Below are 15,455 nucleotides of genomic sequence, written 5' to 3' on the forward strand. Positions count from 1 at the left end.
ATGAGTCCCATACTGGGCTGGAGCTCTGTGGCGGGAAACAGGCCCGTTTCATTTAATGGCACTCTCCCTGAGAATATCCAAGGGGCACCCACATTCACTCACACAGAAATATTATGACCCCATCGGCTGTTCAGAGTGCTGAGGGCTGCCATCCCTCCACCAGCTCTGGTGCTTGTCACTGCGCCCCCGGCATCTTGACCAGAAATAAATTTAAAGACATTTTTGCCGCAAAACTCTCTGGAGGCCTAACCAGACAGATGCGGTGACCCAGGGGGCATGCCACTCCTGCCAGCACTCCTCAGCATTGACTCCCCAGTTCATCACATTTTTAGTAGGAATTTCTGTTTGAAGTCTCCATTTCCCTCTGAATTGTATAGAGGTTTAAAGCACTTTTACCGTTGAAAACGAGAGTTACTCTGGCTTGCACCACAATTAGAAATGGCTCTGGAGCCTGAATCCGAGCAATCCATGCCTTTGTGTTCACATACATAATATAACTATTTACCTTCCAAACTCTGCTGCCATCTCCCTTAATTATCCTGGCATGAGACTTCAGTCTCCCTCACATATCAGTAATATACTTCAAGTCTCCTCACTCTTAGGTTTTCAGAGTGACAGATCTAGAGCAGAGGCAAAACACAAGCAAACAAACCTAGGAGACTTCTCAAAACATGGAGAATCTATTTCTATTTCTCTTCCATGTGACCCTGCAATTCCACTCTTAAGAACACAGAAAATTTACTGCAAAAGGACATTAACACACCCACGTTCATTGCAGCATTATTTACAATTACCACTATTTTCCATGTAAAACTCATTTACTAGATCCGAAAGCAACACAATCTGGAAGTGCCCAATAATAAATGAATGGATAAAGAAATAGTGGTAGATAAACATAATGGAATACTACTCAGCTATGAGAAATGATGAACCCTTGCCGTTTGCAGCAACTTGGATGGGATTGGGGGAAGTCATGCTAAGTGAAATGAGTCAGAAAGAAAAAGACAAAGACAAGATGACCTTACTCATATGCAAATATAAAGAAATATAGCAAGGGATTAGATAATTCCCAATGGAAACATACCTTGAGATATGGTCGGTAGAACTGAGATCCGAGGATGTGGTGGTGTTGGGGAAGGACTTACAGAGAAAGGGAACTTGAAATTATGGTGGGAGGATTCTGACACTCTGGTGGGGGCATGGTAGAGCAGCACTGGTGCATAAAACAATAATGCAATATTGTAGAAATAAAGATAGTCACTGCATTTTCCTAACAACAAACAAATGAATAAATAGATAAACTAAATCTCTATACTCTAGGAAAAAAACAAAAAATATAAATCATATTTATAGGAGCTGAGAGATAGTACAGCAGGTAAGGTGCTTGCCTTGCACACAGATGACCCAAATTCAATCCCTGGCACCACATCATCAGGAATGATTCCTGAGCACTGAGATAGGAGGTAAGCCCTGAGCAGTGCTTGGTGTGGCCAAATCTCCCACAAATGCCCCCCAATAAACCATATTTATTTATCTATCTATGTATCTATGTATCTATCTATGTATCTATCTATGTATCTATCTATCTATCTATCTATCTATCTATCTATCTATCTATCTATCTATCTATCTATCTATTTATTTTTGGGTCACACCCGGTGATGCACCGGGGTTACTCCTGCACTCAGGAATTACTCCTGGAGGTGCTCCAGGAACCATATGAGATGCTGGGAATCGAACCTGGGTCGGCCGCATGCAAGGCAAATGCCCTACCTGGTGTGCTAACGCTCCAGCCCCAACCATATTTATTTTTAAAAAAGAGAAAAATATACTGAAAAACTGTAAGCCTCAAGTACATTTGATTCAACTTGATTATAATTTTACAAAAAAAGTCACATATTTCAATATCAGGAATCTTGGGCTGATGAAACTTTTTCCCCTGTTACTTGGTTTGTTTGTTTGTTTGAGGTTCTTTAGTTGATTTTGGGCCACCCCCAGCAATGCTCAAGGTTACTCCTGGCTCTGTGCTCAGAATCGAAACTGAGTCAACTTCATGGAAATACCGTAAGTCCTGTGCTTCAGTCCAAGGGCTGATGAAATATTGGCCTAGACATTTGAAAGTACAAAACACTGAGTTGGTCATTGATGCTTGCTACAGAAAAAAAAAATTAAAGACGGACATTGCTAACCAATTAGATGTTTGAAGAACACTGAAAATGTAAATATTAGCCAGATTCCAGTGGAAACATTTTTTTTCTTGATGACTTTTTTCTTTACTGGAGATACAAAACATAATTAGCACATTTCATCCAGGTAAATTATCTTCTAATATTCCTGGAGAAACATTTATCAAGATGAAGTGATTCCTGGCTAGTGTACACTGAAGAAGTTTACCTATTATATCTTGATTTTTAATGTAATGGTTTATTGCTGTACAGCCCTTGGTTTTCAAACAGTGGTACTAGTTTTACTGTCTGTTTTCAGAAATTTTATTTCTTCATTGTTATTGGAAGTTAAATTTGAATTTACTCATCAACATTAAAATCATCTTATTGCAATTAATTCAGTGACTAAAAAGGAATTGTCAAATTTTCATGGAGCTGGGGAAAACATTGGATTTCTTCTTTTCATGGCTTGTGATTGTAAGATAAATAGCAATTATAATCTTCTTTTATTCACTTTTTTGGGGAGCCACACCTGGCAGTGCTCAGGAGTTACTCCTGGCTCTGCACTCAGGAATCACGACTGGTGAGCTCAGGGGACCATATGGGATGCTGGGGTTCAAACCCCTGTCATTCGTGTGTAAGCCAAATGACCTTACCCTCTTTACTATCTTTTTTGGCCCTTTCCCCACATTTTCATGGTTAAAAATAGAGGGTAGCCCATGTACCTATCCTGCAGATACAGCAGTCACCAAAATGTTGTCTCAGTTTGTAGAAATACTCTAAAAATCAATGTGTACATTTAGCTGTACGTTTAAGAGTACAAACTGTTCCCCTTAATAGCTAGTTCTCAAGTCCAAGGGCACTGACAACTTTATCCAATCCTCAGAGACAGCTATTCTTCTGCAAGGCGCACCTCAGAGTATTTCTAATTTAAATTTTTTCTTATTGTCTGGCTATATGAAGTGGCTGAAATATTGTTACATAAACAGCACAGACACACTGTCATCCATCACACAGTTCAGGGGAGTTACTTGTTTTCTTTCTAAGCACCTGGCTCTTTCATTTTTTGTTTTATTTGTGTTAGCACCCAGTTCTTCATACATCTGATATAACAGTGTTCCTATCAACATGATGGTCTCTATCAGTCACTATCCACTATTTTCTACACACACACACACACACACACACACACACACACACACACACACACACACACACACACATATGTGCCAACATCTGATACCAGCTACTATGCTATTGTCCTTCAGTTCCAACCTCCCCTATGTTTTGAGATGCTGGGATTGTGGAGGCAAACCCCATTTCTCCTTTGTTCTTGGGCTTCCTGGGAGAATTCGTATTCGTTTCTGATTTGTGGATCCCCTAAGTATCACTCAAGTGATGTTTCACTCCTGCAGGTATAGCTATGACCCTAACTATACCTGGCAGAACCCAGTTAGCAGTTTTTCTGCTGACCCAAAACCATCTCATGCTCTCTGAGACCCAAGCACACTACCCTCTTACAGCTTTGTCACTTCTCTGCATCCTTCATCCGAGCTTAATCACTAACTCTAAAAAACAAAACCCTCTCTCAGAAATCTGTTTCAGCTCCCCTAACCTCTCCTAAATTCTTACATGTTAGTGCTCCTATATCCTCCTTTACTCCTCTTAGCTTTGGCTGGCCAAAAGGATAGCTCAAAGGGCTGAGAGCATGCTTTGCATGTGGGAGGCCCAGGTTCCAGCTCTGGCACCGCAGGGTGCCCTAAGTACCTCTAGGAGTAGCTCCAGATCACTGCTGGTTGTTGCCATAAAACCGAACATAAGCAAATAAAATATTATCCTTAGTTTTTGTTGTAGCAAGTGCTTACTGCAGTTGCTGCCACAATAACTTACAGTTCTCCGAGTTCTTTTTTAATTACCTAGCTAGAAAATTGATACCTAGCTCAACATTATTGTATATTTGAGTTTCCCTCTTTCATGAAACTGATATTTCTTTCTTCTGAGTAGACAACAGATGACACAGAAATCTGCATATATTGGAAAATGTTCTTATTTATATAGCTACTTACATCAAATAGGATTATAGCATGCTCATTATTTTATAAGTTGCTTTTTCAATTTCTTAGATATCTTTTCAGATTAGTATAGAACTCATTTTCAATAGCATTCATTTATCTAGATAGACTATAATTTATTCAGCTATTCTAATGTTGATGAAGATGCAAGTTCTAATATTTCCTCCTACCAAAAAGTGTTGCAAAAATATTCTTGTTCAGGAGCTGGAGAGATAGTACAGCAGGTAGAGCGCTTGCCTTGAACCTGGGTTTGGGATGCCCAGGTTCAATCCCCAGAATTCTATATGGTCCACCAAGGACTTCCAGGAGTAATTCCTGAATGCAGAGCCAGAAGAAATCCCTGAACATCACTGGGTGAGTCCAAAAAAATTCTTGTTCATCTATCCTTCTATACAAATACTTTTGTTTCTATTAAAAATTGCTGAAAATGGTATTATTGTATCAAATAGTTACATTTGTTCAATGCCAGTAGAACTGAATTGAATTTGTTATGCTTAGTTTATAATATACGATTATTATTAATTTATTCTTGGGGGGTTTGGAGCAATAGCACAGCGGGCAGGGTGTTTGCCTTGCACACGGCCAACCAGGGTTCGATTCCTCCATCCCTCTCAGAGAGCCCGGCAAGCTACCTAGAGTATCTCGCCTGCACGGCAGAGCCTGGCAAGCTATCCGTGGCATATTCAATATGCCAAAAACAGTAACAAGGCCGCTTATGCGGCCGCGCTACCTTTCCTAATATACAAAAAAATGTTCAGGAGCGGCTCCTTCACCCCTGAACAGCCGTGATACCAGAGGCACACAAACCAATCTCGGAACGCAGCGGCTACTGGCAGAAATACCTCTGGACTTAATTACTAAAATACCAGAATTCCTAAACCACGCAGCTGCTATCGTGGCTGTGTGATATCATATTCTTTTCATTATCAGCAATAGAAAACAAATGATTTAATGATGTCTTTTTGGCAGGTCTGATTGTTGGGGAATATTCCAAATAATAATAGTGGGTTTTCTGTTAAAAATTGAATGTAATCAAAGTAAAGAGAGATTAAATTGAAAATCATCTGCCGCACAGGCAGGGTGGGGGGTGGGATCAGGGGGTATACTGAGGTTCTTGGTGGTGGAACATGTGCACTGGTGAAGGGATGGGTGTTTGATCATTGTATGACTGAGACTTAAACCTGAAAGCTTTGTAAATGTTCTCATGGTGATTCAATTAAAAAAAAAAAAGTAACAACAAGTCTCACAATGGAGACATTACTGGTGCCAGCTCGAGCAAATCGATGAACAACGGGATGACAGTGATACAATGATATGCGGGGGGCGTTGGGACACACACAGCTGTACTCAGAGCTTACTCTTGGCTCTGTGTTCAGGGATCACTTACTCTTGTCACAGTACTCAGGAAACACTTTGTGGTGTTGGAGATTTAACTCTGGTCAGCCACGTGCAAGGTAAGTGTTTTATCTATTCTACTCTCTCTCCAGCTGTGTGTGTGTGTGTGTGTGTGTGTGTGTGTGTACTTTCAATCCTTTTCCCACTTGAACATTCCTTTATGTGTTTCCTTGAAGACCTGCATGAAAAACATTCAGAGCATGTTCCCAGAAGTGGAATTGTTGCCTTTCCATTAAAGCTATATGTACTCAATTAACTAAGGAGAACTATACCAGTTTATACAGCAATATTTCTGATTTCCCATTTCCTAAATCCTCCCTGTGTGTTATTGTATTCAATCTTACTTGCCAGTAGGATCACTATCTTTTTGTCTACCTATTAGCAATGCAAAGTTTCCTTCCTTTGTCCATTTTCTACTGGAGTTCTTGGCTGTGGATTTGTTATTTTTCTCACAGATTTACAAAGTTCCTTGTATTTTGAAAATAGCATATTTTCCTTATTCCTCCCCACTACATAGTTCACACAGGTTTTGATAACTTTTTTTTCCTAGCAACTTTAAATTATTATTGCTGCTACATATGGTATCCTGCTTTAAACTTTATTTTGAGGTGATCGTATATCAGGAAGTCCTATTAATTCTCCTGAATTTTTTCTGTACGATACTACTATTATCATCTACAATTAATGATACTTTGTCACTGCCACTCTTTACACATACAACATTTATTAAAATTTTATTTTATTGGTCAAATTTTTTTTTCCTTTTTGGGTCACACCTGGCAATGCACAGGAGTTGCTCCTGGCTCTGCACTCAGGAATCACTCCTGGCGATGCTCAGGGGATCATATGGGATGCTGGGAATCAAACCCGGGTCGGCCTCGTGTGAGGCAAACGCCCTACCCGCTGTGCTATTGCTCTAGCCCCTTATTGGTCAAATATTATGGGCAATAGTACTAGTAATGCAGAAGACATTTTAATTTTTTTATTTGGTCCCCAAATTTAAAAAGAATGTTTCAGTGCCAGAGCTACAGCTCAAGTATTGAATTTGATCCCTGGCACCTCATAACCCCCAAGTTCCCAAAAGTGTGGCCCCACACAGTAAATAAATTAATTAAATAAAGATAATGTGTTTTTAATGTTTTCTATTATTTTAGCATTATTGTTTGCCATATATATTCGACAAATATACTGTTCAAATTTAGAAATTTATTATCATATTCTTTAATAATTTGCTTAATTTATGATCATATATTTAGTGTTGGTCCACAAAAATCACCAATCCAGAGGGCAGGTAAGGCAGTATCATTAGCATTTTATAATTCTATAGTATCTTTCTGATACATTTCACTAATACAGTTTTGTTAGTATAATTTTGATGTGCTTCATTTTACTACTACACAGACATATTAGAAGTCAAAAAGAAAAAAACTCTGTTTTGCAATTCTTGTCAACGTATAGATTTATTTGTACTCACTGTTTTAAACATCATTCCCTCTCACCAACAAGAAAAGGGGTGAAGATTCAACTTGCTACTTCATCTATCCTACATTCTTAGAAACCCATTGTTTTTGCTCTAAATGTTTAACATATAGACTCTGGTATATACCACTGGTGGTTTACATTTGAACATGGTTCAATTAATACAAATTATACTGTTAGTATCAATGCATTAAATTCTATCAATTGGTATTTCCCCTCAGTCTGGAAGCAGGCTCGAGTCTCTGTTATCAAACAGCCCTTTGTCCTTTCTCCTCATTGCTCCCAGTTTACTGAAATCATCAGCAAGATTTTACATTTGTATTTTTTCCTTTCTTCCCAATACTTTTAATATCCTCTTGCTAGCATCCACCATGCCTTCTTTCTTGCTAAAAACCAATGGGCTTAACACAGAATCTGATATTCCAGAACTCCTTGAAAAGCCTTCCTCAACTTTCTTTCTTTCTTTCTTTCTTTCTTTTTTTCTTTTTGGGTCACACCCAGCAATGCACAGGGGTTACTCCTGGCTCAGCACTCAGGAATTACTCCTGGTGGTGCTCAAGGGACCATATGGGATGCTGGGAATTGAACTCAGGTCGGCCGCGTGCAAGGCAAACCCCTACCTGCTGTGCTATCGCTCCAGCCCCCCTTTCTCAACTTTCTCTTGCTCCCTTTTGCCCTGCTGATTGACTTCTCCGGCTCTTTCTGCAGGCTCTTATTCTTTTTTGGTGTAAAAAAATACCTCAGCTGCCAGACTTCTCACTGATATTAGCTCTTTTTTTCCACCTACCTGGAAAAAAATGATAATTCATCTTTACATGGTGACGGACTCTGGAGTTGAACTCTGGTATGAAACATTCCCATAAAGTCTTCTGTGCCAACACTGAACTTGTGTAGATGTTCTAGAAGAGGCACCAGAAAGGCAAAATTTCTACATCTAAACTCAATGTTTTTTTCTCTCAAAACTTGTTTTTCTTCTCATAGAGTTATCTATGCCAGAGATCAGTGTGATTTTGTGAGATACACTATCTCCATAAAACCCACTCAACAGGGCAAGTAATCTATTCTTAAAGTTAATCTATTCTTAAAGATAACTTCCGGTTATCACAGAAGATAATTACAGGAAATATAACCAAAGGAATCTCTCTTCACCTTCCAGTTAACCTGAAAACTTTTTTGACTTTTATTTCCTCTTTTGAATTATGTCCCCACCCTGACACCCTGACCCCCATCCCTGTGAAGACTATTATAATTTTGACCCAGTGTGATCTCTCAGGTCAAGTTCATGACAACATTTCTTTCAGGTCCCTGAATTTCTTAGTTCACACCAAGAGAGAGAATCAGATTGTTCAACATTAACTGGGTCAAGTGACTTACTAATGTTTGCCTGTGTCCTCCCGGCTAGATCTGTTGAGGAGACCAAATTCTCCTGAAAGGGGCTAAGGAAAAGCAAGACTGCATGTTAAGTGACTTCCTGACATTTTTATTCTTCACAGACCTCATCTAAACAATGATCCAATTCTTCCAAATCGACCTATTTAATCTCACAAATCTAACTACTCTTTCATGCCCTCTCCCATTTCTCTAATGAAGACCACCCTTTCTTATATCCTTGAACGTACCCTACATTCAGTCTTTCTCTCCTCTATGCATCCTTTACCCTGCAGCTGGAGTGACACTTGAAAGTACCAGTCTGATACTGTCACTTCTTCGCTTAAATCTTTTCATAGCCTATGTCAAGCCTGACATCTCACATGTAGGTATAGAGATCTCAGTTCAAACTCCTTGACTGTATTCATTTCCCTGTGTGACTATAAGGAGTTACTCCAGTTTTGGTGGCTTAAAGTCACAAAAAATATATTCTCTCATAGTTCTTGATTTTGGAAGCCAAGTTGTTGGCAGGGCTATGATTCCTCTCAAGATCTAGAGAAGACTTCATCCCTAGATGTAGCTTCTGGTGACCCTGGCAATCTGGCATCTCTCCAATTCTGTCTCCATCTTCACATACTTTCTGTGGGTGTCTCTGTGAGTTCTCTCTTCTTCTCATGAGCACACCAGTTATTGGATTTAGGGCATGCCCAGAAACCAAAATTATTTTAAGACCCTAAACTAACTACACCTATAAAGACCCTATTTCCAAATAGGGTCACATTCTGAGATTTCAGGTACACATACATTGGGGACCGGAAAAACTCTATTCCCCTACAATGGCTTACAGACCTCTATTGATAGGGTATCTACTCACCTCTCTAGTTTTGTGTTGTATCACTTTCCACTTCTCATTGTAATCTCTAGTCAAAGAAAGCCTCTTGCAGTTCTGGAAGCATAAAATCCTCTTATATATTTCGGGCCTTTATATTTTTTGCCCATCTTTAGGGGTTTTTAAAATTTTATTTGGGGGCCACAAACAGCTGTGCTCAGAGCTTACTCCTGGCTCTATGATCAGGTAGCACTCTTGGCAGGGCTTTCAGGACCATATAATATGCCATGGATCAAATCCAGTCAGTCATGTGAAAGGCAAATGTCCTACTCACTGTACTATTACTCCAGCCCTCGTGCTCGTCTTTGGAATGTCCTTGAGGTCTCCCATAGCAGAGATTAAGACTTTCAGGTTTAATCTATTTTGGATTAAGATTTTCCAAATCCTACCCATTATTGCCACAACCTAGGTCCCCAATGCACCCTAGCTTTACCTTTATCATAGCATGTTCTTCACGATTTAGAAATACTATTTATTTTGGGTTGGGTTCACACCTGGAAGTGCTCAAGGGTCACTCCTTGTGGTTCTCAGAAGACCATGCAATGCTAGAGATCAAATCCAGGCCCCTAGTATACAAATAATGCACTCCAGCTCATTGAGCAATCTCTCCATCACTATGTCGTAATTGTAATTACTGACTGACTTCTCTAAGTTTCCTTCCCCAATTCTTTTCCACACAAAGAACCCATAAGGAACCAATCACTTTCCATTTAGTTTTGTTTCTTTCATCTTAATGCCTAACACAGTGTCTAATACACACCCTAGAAATGAATCTAGAAAGAGTGAATGTATGTCTTTGAAAAGTAGCTCACATATGGTAAGAATTTCCAGGTGTTATAATTGATATGCAGCAGCATCTGTGCTTGGTTTCTTTATTCAAGTCTGTCCTTTAGACAGAATAATAACTTCATTTGAGGAATTTAGGGAAGCACTCTATGAATATTGAATATCAGATTAGGTAGTATTAAATCACCCCTTTTACTTTTTGGTGTTGCATGTGTAGAAAATCCAGTTTAATCTGACCATAGTCCTATTCATTCTGATTATCTTTAGATCAAAAATATGATATTCTCAATTATAGTCATAAATTTGAATGCGAAAATTACCATATGAATGGGTTTGAATTCCATATTAATATTAACATTAAAAAGAAAATTATGTGGATTTTTTCCTAAAGAGAATAGAAGCCACTATTGAAATTGGAAAATACATATATCTACAGGCAAAAGAAATAAAAGTAGGACATTAAGAAAAAGAGAAAAGTTAAAGTAAGTAGTACTGATTATCTTCAGATAACACACTGCTCTTATCACCAACAGAATTTAAATTATAAAGCCATCATGAACAAAATGAGAGCAGAAAAATATTAGGGAAACAATATTACTTTTAGTTAATCAATTTTAAAATAAAAATTCTGAGAATTTTTTGGGCTGGGGCAATAGCACAGAGGGCAGGGAGTTTGCCTTGCACATGGCTGACCCGAATTCGATTCCCAGCATCCCATATGGTCCCCTGAGCACCGCCAGGAGTAATTCCTGAGTGCAAAGCCAGGAGTAACCCCTGTGCATCACCAGGTGTGTAACCCAAAAAGCAAAAATAAAAAAAACCAAAAAAACCGCAAAAGTTCTGAGGATTCTTTAATTTTTTTTTGGGTGGGTGACATAATATCAAGGATTACATAAATATGTAGTAGGATCTGAGCTGTGAATAAACCCAGAGAGGGAGTTTATGGAGCCTGTCTAGTATTCTCAGTTTGTGCTCTGGGATTTTACTCAATGAAGTATAAGAGGATAATATAGAAAGGGAGGCTTCCTTTTCCTCCACTTTTTTAAAATTAAATTTTATTTTTATAAAGCTGTTCACAATAATTTATTACATTCAATATCCCAACACCAATCCCAATTCAATTACACTACCATTATTTCAAATTTTCCCTATCACCACCCAAGCCTGTCCCAATAGCATGCCCTCAATTATTTAATTTGTATTGTTTGTTACGGATAATCCGCTACAGTGGTTTAGATTGTTGTATCTCACCCTAGAGCCATTAGCCACTAAGTCCTTGTATAAGAGATTTACTAACATGCTGTTACAGGTTGATCCTTGTGTGCTGATATATAAAATTAAAATTGCTTGCCTTCTACTTTAGATCCCATCCAATGTGGTATGCTACTCCTGGTATATCAGTGGTGTAGAGTGTGGAATTTGAGGAATTCTAAAATTTTAAATAAGTTGATATAGCTGGAGTTAAATTTTCAACTGGATAGTGACTTTGGGGTCTGGAGGCATCTCTGCAGCTTCTTGATCTCTTCAGAGATTTATTTGTGAGTCTCTGGGTCATGGCCATTAATGAGGCTAAATGGTGCCAGAGGCAGTTTGTGGGTGCGACTGCCAGGCTCCCAGAAGAACAGGAAGATGGGGGAGGTCACTTATCCCTGACCCTGTGAGAGCCTGTTTCTCCACTTCTTTCCTCCAGTCTCTCGTCCTTCTGTCTATTTCTGTCCCTTTCTATGTCTGTTTCAGTCTCTCTCTCTGTCTCTCTCTCTTCTCTTCTCTCGTCCTTATCACCACCCAAGCCTGGTGGTTTACTCTTTGTGAATGCATAGCTAGAAAGAACAAGGTATTCTCTTACAAGCCCCATTAAAAAAAATCTATTCATTTTGGGATTGGAGCAATAGCACAACGGTTAGGGTGTTTGCTTGCACATGGTTGACTCCAGATTTGATCCCCAGTAAATCATATGGTTCCCTGAGCACTGCCAGGAGTGAGTCCTGCATATAATACCAAGAATAACCCCTCAACATCACCAGGTATGGCCCAAAAAAGTAAAAAAAAAAAACACCTATTTATTCATTGTTTTATTTTTATTCATTCATTTTACTCATTGTTCATCATTTGACAAACATTTGTTGAGCTTATAATATTCTAGGTATATAATCTTTCCTCTAAATCAACTGCTTTCAATACTTTTTAGAAATTATAACCCTTTTTTGCTGTAAAAGATTACTGATCAGGGCTGGAGTGACAGACAGCAGGTAGGGCATTTGTGTTAACCCAGTTCTGGTCCCCAGCATGGCATATGGGCCCCTACGCTTGTTCAGGAGAGATCCCTGAACAAAGGCACGATCACTGTCACTGTCATCCCGTTGCTCATCGATTTGTTCGAGTGGGCACCAGTAATGGTTCTCATTGAGAGACTTTTTTTGTTACTGTTTTTGGCATATCCAACGGGCTCTCCGGGAGGGGCGGGCGGAGGAATCGAACTCCGGTCGGCCGTGTGAAAGGCGAAAGCCCAACCGCTGTGCTATTGCTCCAGCCCCGATAAGTCCAAAGTATTGACAAATGTCCAAAAACAAACAATGCCCTGCTAAAAAACAGAGAAATAAAAAGAAAAAAGCTCAAAGAAACTACTTGAGCAATGTCACCATTTCACGTATAAGCATTTATCACATTTACATATAAACATTATCATGTGTGCTCCTTAAAGTTACTTTTGCTAAATTCCTATGTAATGGTAGGCTGTGCTTTTATTTTTGCCTCAAGATATTTTCAGTTTCCTTCTAATTTCTTCTTTGACTCAGTGGTGTTCAAAAGTGCAGTGTTTGATAAGTATATTTCTTAATTCTTCCATTTTCCTTTTTAATTCCTAGTTTCACTCCATTTTTAAAAAATCTTTTTGTTTTGGGCTTGGGGCCTTACCTGGCGGTGCTACTGAACAAACACTGCTTGCTTCTAGCTCTGTGTCAGGGATTACTCCTATCGAGGCTTGGGGGACCATATGGGGTGCCAGGGATCGATCATATGGGTTGGCCATGTGCACCTTACTGGTGTTTCATCTCTCCAGCCCCAAATAATTATTTTTAACTGTTCTAAAAGCATTCCTCCACAGCAGACCCCCTAGTGCCCTCCCAAACAATTAATTCTGGTTTTGTTTACTAGCTGATGTGTCTTTTGTTGACTCACCAGTTCATCTTTGTCACTTTCTTTCTCTGCAAAATAGGATTTATCCCAGACAATTTGACAGGGCAGTTTTTAGGTTAAATGATTTAATATATGTTAAATGCTTTAATAGATGTTAAATGCTTGGAACAATGCTTCATTACTATTATTATTTTTCCTCAAAACCATCATAATTTTTTGACGTTCATAGTTGTTTTCAGGATCTCTTCCTAGAACTTTGCTTTGCTATTACCAAAATATATGTAGGGGCTGGAGCGATAGCACAGTGGGTAGGGCGTTTGCCTTGCACGCGGCTGACCCGGGTTCAATTCCAGCATCCCATATGGTCCCCTGAGCACCACCAGGAGTAATTGCTGAGTGCAGAGCCAGGAGTAACCTCTGTGCATCACCAGGTGTGACCCCAAAAGCAAAATATATACTTTTGGATGCTCTGAGGTTGCTTTTTAACACACACACACACACACACACACACACACACGCAACATTTTAGATTGTACTGACCAGCTGAGCCAATATCATTCTTTGGCTTACTCAGTCAAAATCTATTTCACTTTGTTTCTTTCCTTCTTTTTTTTCTTTTTGAGTCACAAAAGGAATTCCTGGCAGTGCTCAGGGAACCATATGGGATGCTGGGAATCGAACCTGGATCGCCTGCATGCAAGGCAAATGCCCTACCTGCTGTGCTATTGCTTCAGTCCCCAGAAGGTCTTATATGCAAAACATCTGCTCCAACCCTTTCAGCCATCTCTACAGCCTGGAATCCAGTTTTTTTTTTTTTTGAGCCATACCTGCTGGTGCTCAGGTATGTGTTCAGACACCTTGTCCTTATGAGGTAAACTAGGGAGAAGAACAGAATTTTTAAAGTTATTATTCATTTCCTGCCCTGGTGGGACATCCAGCTAAAAATGAACCCCTGCAATGATTCTCCGTAAATAACAAGGGGTTAAAATTATAATAACAATAATGTAATAATAACAATAAATTATATTAATATATTTCTATTTATTGTTATTTCTTAATATGATTAATAATTTTAAAACATTTATTATCATAACCCTAATACATTCTAAGTAATACAGATATGGTTCTGATTGGTTCTAAAGCTACAGTAATGGTCTAAATAATCAATGATCGATATGGGATATAATTTTGTTCTATTTTGCCTGTGTATGTTTACTATTATTCCTTGAAGAAACTTAATTTTTAGAAGCTGAGATTCTGGGTGAGAAATGTCTAAATCTAAAGTAATGTTCTAGGGGCCGGAGCGATAGCACAGCGGGTAGGGCGTTTGCCTTGCACGCGGCCGACCCGGGTTCGATCCCCGGCATCCCATATGGTCCCCCAAGCACCGCCAGGAGTAATTCCTGAGTGCAAAGCCAGGAGTAACCCCTGAGCATCGCTGGGTGTGACCCAAAAAAAGAAAAATAATAATAAAGTAATGTTCTATACATAAATCTCATTTGTTTGTTCCTTCTAAGGAGTAAATGGGTGTGTTACCTTTAGAATTTTTTTTTCTTTTTGGGTCACACTGGCGATGCTCAGGGGTTACTCCTGGCTTTGCACTCAGGAATCACTCCTGGCAGTGCTCAGATGACCATGTGGGATGCTGGGAATTGAACCCGGGTTGGTTGTGTGCAAGGCAAACGCCCTACCCCCTGTGCTATCGCTCCAGCCCCCTAGAATTTCTTTTGACTTTGACCTCCTGGGATGGACAGAGTGAGAGGAACAAAGAAGACATTTGTCAAAGTAGAGGAAAAAGGGAAGAGCAAAAGAAGATGAATTGGTAGGAACATCCAGGTCTGCCCTAAGAAGGAAGAAAATGTAATCAAGGACAAGTTAAAGGACGTTGTGCCCTGGATGAGGTCACATGAAATTTCCTTTGGTGAGCTTCCATCAGCATACCGATATCTCTGAAGAAAGAGCCATCTATCTCTCTGCCTTATATAGTGAGGACAGTGATCATGAATATGAGTGAATAGAAAAATACCATTGATGTGTCATGTCTATACAGCTCCAGTTATTTTCAGGACCAAAGAATAAATTTGGTGAGAGATTTTTGTGAGATGGAAAATGAGAGAGAGAGAGAGAGAGAGAAGAGAGAGAGAGAGAGAGAGAGAGAGAGAGAGA

The sequence above is a fragment of the Sorex araneus genome, chromosome 1, assembly GCF_027595985.1.
Source record: "Sorex araneus isolate mSorAra2 chromosome 1, mSorAra2.pri, whole genome shotgun sequence".
Taxonomy (NCBI): domain Eukaryota; kingdom Metazoa; phylum Chordata; class Mammalia; order Eulipotyphla; family Soricidae; genus Sorex; species Sorex araneus.